Source organism: Populus euphratica, unplaced genomic scaffold (genome assembly GCF_000495115.2).
Source record: "Populus euphratica unplaced genomic scaffold, PopEup_1.0 scaffold1469.1, whole genome shotgun sequence".
Taxonomy (NCBI): Eukaryota; Viridiplantae; Streptophyta; class Magnoliopsida; order Malpighiales; family Salicaceae; genus Populus; species Populus euphratica.
Genome location: NW_011501314.1, coordinates 33,338 through 40,019, shown reverse-complemented (window position 1 = coordinate 40,019; position 6,682 = coordinate 33,338).

The window sequence follows — 6,682 nt, the reverse complement described above, 5'->3', positions numbered from 1 at the left end:
ACTCCAAAACCAGGAGAAACATTTTACCAATGTTGGGATAGATATCGAGACTTGCTTAATACTTGCCCTCATCATGGTTTTGAAACATGGAGATTGGTTTCACATTTTTATAAAGGGTTAACACCTATAGATAGGCAAATGGTTGAATTGATGTGCAATGGAACTTTTGAAGATAAAGACCCTGATGAAGCAATGGAGTACTTAGACTTGTTAGCTGAAAATGCTCAAAATTACTGTATGTACTTATGAGGCACCGAGTAAAACTTAACCTTATACATCTAGTGGAGGTATGTACAACCTTAAGGAAGATCATGACCTCCAACCCAAGTTTGCATCTTTAGCTAGAAAAGTTGAGGCACTAGAATTGAAAAAGAGTGGTCAATTAAAATCTGTTCAAAACATTATGTGTCAAATTTGTAAAACCAATGAACACTCAACGAATGATTGTCCAACCTTGCCTTCTTTTAAGGAATGTCTCCATGAACAAGCCCATAATTTAAATCATTTTCAAAGGCTGAGCCATAACTCATACTCGCAAACATATAATCCTGGTTAGAGAAATCACCCAAATTTCAGTTGGAAGAGTGATAACAATAATGCATAAACTTCACAACCACCATTTCAAGCACACCATAATTTCTAAAAATTTCATGGATATGCACCTCCTTATGCTCCACCTACAAGAAGAAATTTTGAGGAAACTTTATATGCATTCATTAAAAAGTAAAAGACAATCAACACTCAATTTGCTCAAAGTATGACAAATTTTAAAGATACTATTGCAAAATTGACATCTGCTCTCAATTTGCAAGAAAAAGGTAAGTTTCCATCTCAACCACAACAAAATTCCAAGAGGCAATATAATGCTAATGCAAGTAGTTCTGGAAGCCAACACATGGAACAAGTCAAATCAGTCACTACTCTTCGTAGTGGTAAGGTTATTGAAAAACTCACTCTTAAATCTTGTGAGAAAGATGATTTATTAATCTTTAAGGGTAAGGAAGGGATTGAATATGAAAATTGCAAAGAAAAGACTGATTTCTTGCCAGCACTTTCATTTCCACATGACATGACCAAACAAAGAAAAGTCAATCACAACTCTGAAATCTTTGAAACTTTTAAACAGGTAAGGATCCATATACCTTTACTGGATGTTATTAAACAAGTTCCTTCTTATGCTAAATTTTTAAAAGATCTGTGCATTGTGAAGAGAAAAGTGAATGTGAAAAGGAATGCCTTTTTAGCCAAATAAGTAAGTGTCATTCTTCAGAACAATAATATTTTAAAATATAAAGACTCTAGTTATCAAACAATTTCTTGCTTTATTGAAGAACATAAAATTAAAAGAGCCTTACTTGATCTTGGAGCTAGTGTGAATTTACTTTCATATTCAGTTTTTCAAAGTCTCATTCTAGGTGAGTTACAACCAACTTCTGTAACTCTTTTACTTGCTGATAAATCTGTAAAAGTGCCTAGAGGAATAATTGAAAATGTGTTAGTATGAGTCGATAAATTCATTTATCTTGTGGATTTTATTGTCTTGGACACAACCTGTTGAAGCATGTAATTCATTTTCTGTTATTTTAGGACGTCCATTTCTTACAACTTCTAATGCATTAATTAATTGTAGGAATGGACTAATGAAGCTATTATTTGGAAATATTTCATTGAAGATGAATATTTTCAACATTTGCAAGCAACATGGGGATGATAATGATTTACAAGAAGTAGATCATATTGAAGAATTAGTTTATGATCAACTTGAATCTACTTTAAGTAAAATTGAGTTTGATGAATCTAAAGATTTGCAAATGATTTATTCTAAGGAAAAAATCACAGATGAAAAAGGCATAGAAAATATCACTCAATCGATGATTACTTTCTTGACAAATCTTTATTTTCACTTAGTCCAATGCCTTGGTATGATAAAAATATCAATTTTCTTGCTTTAGGAGATTTGTCAGCTCATTAGAATACCCGAGTCAAAAGAAAGTTTTTGAGCGACGTGCAAAACTTTTATTGGGATGACCTTTACTTATTCAAATATTATCTTGATCAAATATTTCAAAGATTCATTCCCGACAATGAGGTAAGTAGTGTCATTAAACTTTGTCATTCTGAAACATGTGGGAGTTATTTCTTGTAAAAAAAGACAGCTCCAAAAATCTTTTAAAATGGATTTTATTGGCCCATCATATTCAAGGACTCACATGCATTCTGCAAAGCTTGTGAAAATTGTCAAAAGTCAAGATTTATTTCAAAACGTAAGAAATCTTTAGATAATCTTTTATTGACTTTTAAGACATATCCTGGTGGAGATATGCATTTGTGCATTTCATGATTTCTATAAAGAAAATGCTCGATATAGTCATGGGAATCTAACTAAAAAAAACCCTGTTTGCCAGTTTTTAAGAAAACTTGATGGGAAGCCTATCCCTAGCCTATAGAGGGCGTTTAAATCGTTCTTGGACGTAAAACAAAGAGAAGTTGTAAGCCACAATCACAACTACGATTTTAGTCTTAGTTTGTAAAAATTTGTGTCTTTTGATTTTATTAATAGAGCATAATAATTTTGTTTTGTAGTTTCTTGTATTTATTTAAGTGTACTTTAGGTTTGTTAGTATTCGTTATTTCAGGTGATGTCTTCTACACTCTATCTTTCTATGTTAGGACATTGAGGATAATGTCTCATTTTGGTTGGGAGGAAAGAGTAGTAGTTGACAAAAAAAATTAACTAACTGTGTTTTCTATTTCATAAAGCATATGCAAAATTGTTATTACTAGGATGGTAGAGTAAAAAAGCTCTTTTGTTAAAGTGACTCTTGAGACGCATCTTAGTAACCATTCTTAATAAGGTCTATCATAATACTTCTTGAAATATTTAGGTTTACAAACTCTCGCATTGTTATCACTTAATTTTGCTCATATACTCATTTAACATGTATTCTTAAACCTTAATTTTTTCACACACACTTTAACATATGATTGTAGGTGGGTTGCACATTGGATTATTACATTATTTATGTTCTTTTGTTAAAGGTAACAACTAAAGGAAAATGATAGTATATAATTTGCAAAAAAAAAGCAAAAAAAATGATAATAATAAAAATATGGATAAGTTTGGTTTCGTAGCCTTCTTAACCTAAGCAATTAAGCCCGAAGGGGTGTTTTATACCCTAAAGTGAACTGACTTGGGAGTTATTGGCCCAATGCTTGTTACATGGGTTGAGGAGAAAAGTTTAAGAGAATCAAATATTGCACTACCTACGTATTAGTATCTGCAACCCGAGTTACTAAGCTCGTAGAAGTGTCTCAACACCTAATGCCCTAAGACCAATTGGTTTGGGAGTCATTAGCCGATAGAATGCCCTAAGACCAACTAGTTTGGGAGTCATTAACTGATAGCTCGTTACATGTGTTAAAGATCCATTGTGTTTTTAAGTTATATGTATATTAATAAAAAAGAAAAAAGAAGAAGAAAAAGATAATAATCCTAACCCAAAGAATTTAACCTTAAACCATAGTTTTTAAACCCGGCCCGGTGGCTGGCCCGGTTCAAGGCCCGGGTTCCGGGTTTTGACCGGGTCACCGGGTTTTGACCGGGTCACCGGGTTTTGACCGGGTCACCGGGTTTTGACCGGGTCACCGGGTTTTGACCGGGTCACCGGGTTTTGACCGGGTCACCGGGTTTTGACCGGGTCACCGGGTTTTGACCGGGTCGGCCAGGTCAATTTCTATTTTAAAAAAAATTCAAAATGACGTCGTTTTAGTAAAAAAAAAAACAAAAGTCAACGGGTTGCAACTGGGTTTTTGACCGGGTTTTGCCGGGTCGTCCGGGTTTCCGGGTCAACCCGCCGAGTCGGCCGGGTCACGCCGGGTCATAGCTCATCTTATTTTTTCATCAACCCGGCCCGGTTCCAACCCCGGGTCGGACGGGTCCCGGGTCAACCCGCCGGGTCGGGCCGGGTTTTAAAACTATGCCATAAACATTAGAAAAAAAATTATGTTTTCTTCGTAGTAAAGCCCCATAGCTATGTGTTGTTATATTGAGCACAAAACAAAGGTTTATTAATATCTTGTTTAAGAGGTATTAAGGAGATATATAAATTTAATAAGGGTTTGTTTATCTGGATAGATTTATGGAAGTTGAATGATGAATCCGTTGCTTTGTAAAATTTGCAAATTGATTTTCTATTTTAACATTTTGATTACTAGGGACTAGTAATAAGCTGGTTGGGGGTGTTATTAGTACTTAAAAGGGCATTGTTATCAAGATTTTATACAACCATTTTGAACTTGAAGAATCAATAACTGCTTAACTAAAACATGTTTTACAATAACATATCTAATAATATAAGATACCTTTAATTTATGGTAAATGTTTATTTTAAATGCAGGTCTATCATATAAGTGAAAGGATTGATTGATGAGTTTAAGAACTGAAATTGAAAGGACAAAAAGATGGCTAAACTTAGAAAAGAGATGCTGGTGCAATCCAAACCGGAACACTGTTTGCTAATTGGGTCATATCTAGAGTTGTAGATCTCAGATTTAGGTCTACTTTATATGGATGAAAAAGTAAGACATAGGCCTATAACTTTTATGTGAAGGTCTATTTTAATAAGGCCTTTTTCAAGTCCAAATTATAGCAACAAGGAAGAGGTCTGAATCTGTCCTATAGCCCGAACACTATTCAGTGTTTGACCTATATCTGGAGTTCTAGAAGTCCAAATGACCTTCATTTTTTTTCCTGGAAAGCTGAGACAATTTCTTATAACTTTCATGTTTTCAAGTAGTTCTAATTCTGAAGTTATTAATGACATTTTGGGTAGACAAGAGAAGATAAAGATTGTCACCGAGTCAAGAGTTAGTCACCCACTCATCAATTAGTCATGAAATCAATAGTTTCTAATTTTGGCCAATAAAAGAAGGCATTTGCCATGCATTTTAGCATCTTAGTCTCCAGATCAAGATCATGCTCTTGCTTTCTCTCTTAGTATTTTTTGTAACGTTTATGTTTTGCTTTCATTAATATCTTATTTATGCCTTCCATTTCCTTTTCTTTACTTAGTTAACTTTTATCTTATTTATGTTCTTATTTTGTTTATTTATTTTTCTTTCTTTCATTATTTTTAGTTAAGTTTATTATGTTAAGGTGAAAAGGTTATACTAATGATATAAGAATAAGTATAGTGTAAACTTAACATGGACTTTATTGTTTGATACTAACATGTTTTATATTTGTTATCTTGTTCACTCTTTAATACTTTGCTTGTTAAATAACTAATCTAGATTTATGTTGTACAACACTTGGTACAACAAATGCTTGGCACTTTCATAGCCTATAGTGTATGGTATAACCGATACCTGAGCTATGAAAGGAACTTGATTTGTTGTTAACATAAGTTATAATCATAAATGCCTAACAACATTTACAAGTATTAACATTAATCAAATAAGGTAACTAATGGAATCATGTTAATAATTGGTAATCTGATTGGAACCTCCTTTGTGTGGTTTCCATTTGAGTAATAAGAGTTTATACTATACTTGTTTGACATACCATTAGTGGATCCTCTAACCTTGATATTTGTTGTTATCAATTTTTAATCCTTACGTTAATCTTCTATCTCAAAGTTCTCATCAACTTCTTCTTTTATTATTATTATTATTATTATTATTACTATTACTAGTATTATTACTATTACTATTACTACTACTACTAGTATTATTATTATTATTATTGTTGTTACTATTATTTGTATTATTGTTATCTATAATTTATATAACTAACCTCCTAGTAGTTCGACCCCGGTTTTGTCGGGTTATTTATTACTTCGACACTCCTGCACTTGAGAGAAGACATCAATCTTTTGGTCGTGTCACTATCATTTGAAAACATGACATTGGAGATGAATATTTTCAAGATTTGTAAGCAACCTGGAGATGATAATGATTTACAGGAAGTATATCTTATTAAAGAATCAGTTTATGATCAACTTGAATCTATTTGAGTAAAATTGAGTTGGATGAATCTGAAGATTTGCAAATGATTTATTCTCAGGAAGAAATCACAGATGAAAAAGACACCGAAAATATTGATGCAGAACTTTTGTCAAGAGTGACAACAAATTTGACATCCAATGTCACACCAATTGATGATTACTTTCCTGACGAATCCTTACTTTCTCTTATTTCAATGCCTTGGTTTGCTAAAAATATCAATTTTCTTGCTTCAGGAGATTTGCCAACACATTGGAGTATTGAAAACAAAAGTAAGTTTTTCAATGAAGTGAAGAACTTTTATTGGAATAACCCTTACTTATTCAAATATTGTCCTGATCAATATTTCAAAGATGCATTCCTAACAATAAGGTAAGTAGTGTCATTAAACTTTTTCAAAAATGACGACTGTAAAAATCTTACAATGTAGAATTTATTAGCCCACCATGTTTAAGGACACACATGCATTCTGTAAAACTTGTTAACATTGTCAAAAAGTTGATACTGCTCAAAACATTTAAGAAGAAACATGTGTATCCTTATAGGGTATTTGATATTGAGAATCTAAAGAATGACAATGCTTTTAAGGTAAATGGACATCATTTCAAAGTGACACAACCAAATGATTGATGTCTTTTCCTAAGTGCAGGAGTGTTGAAGTAATAAATAACCTGGCAAA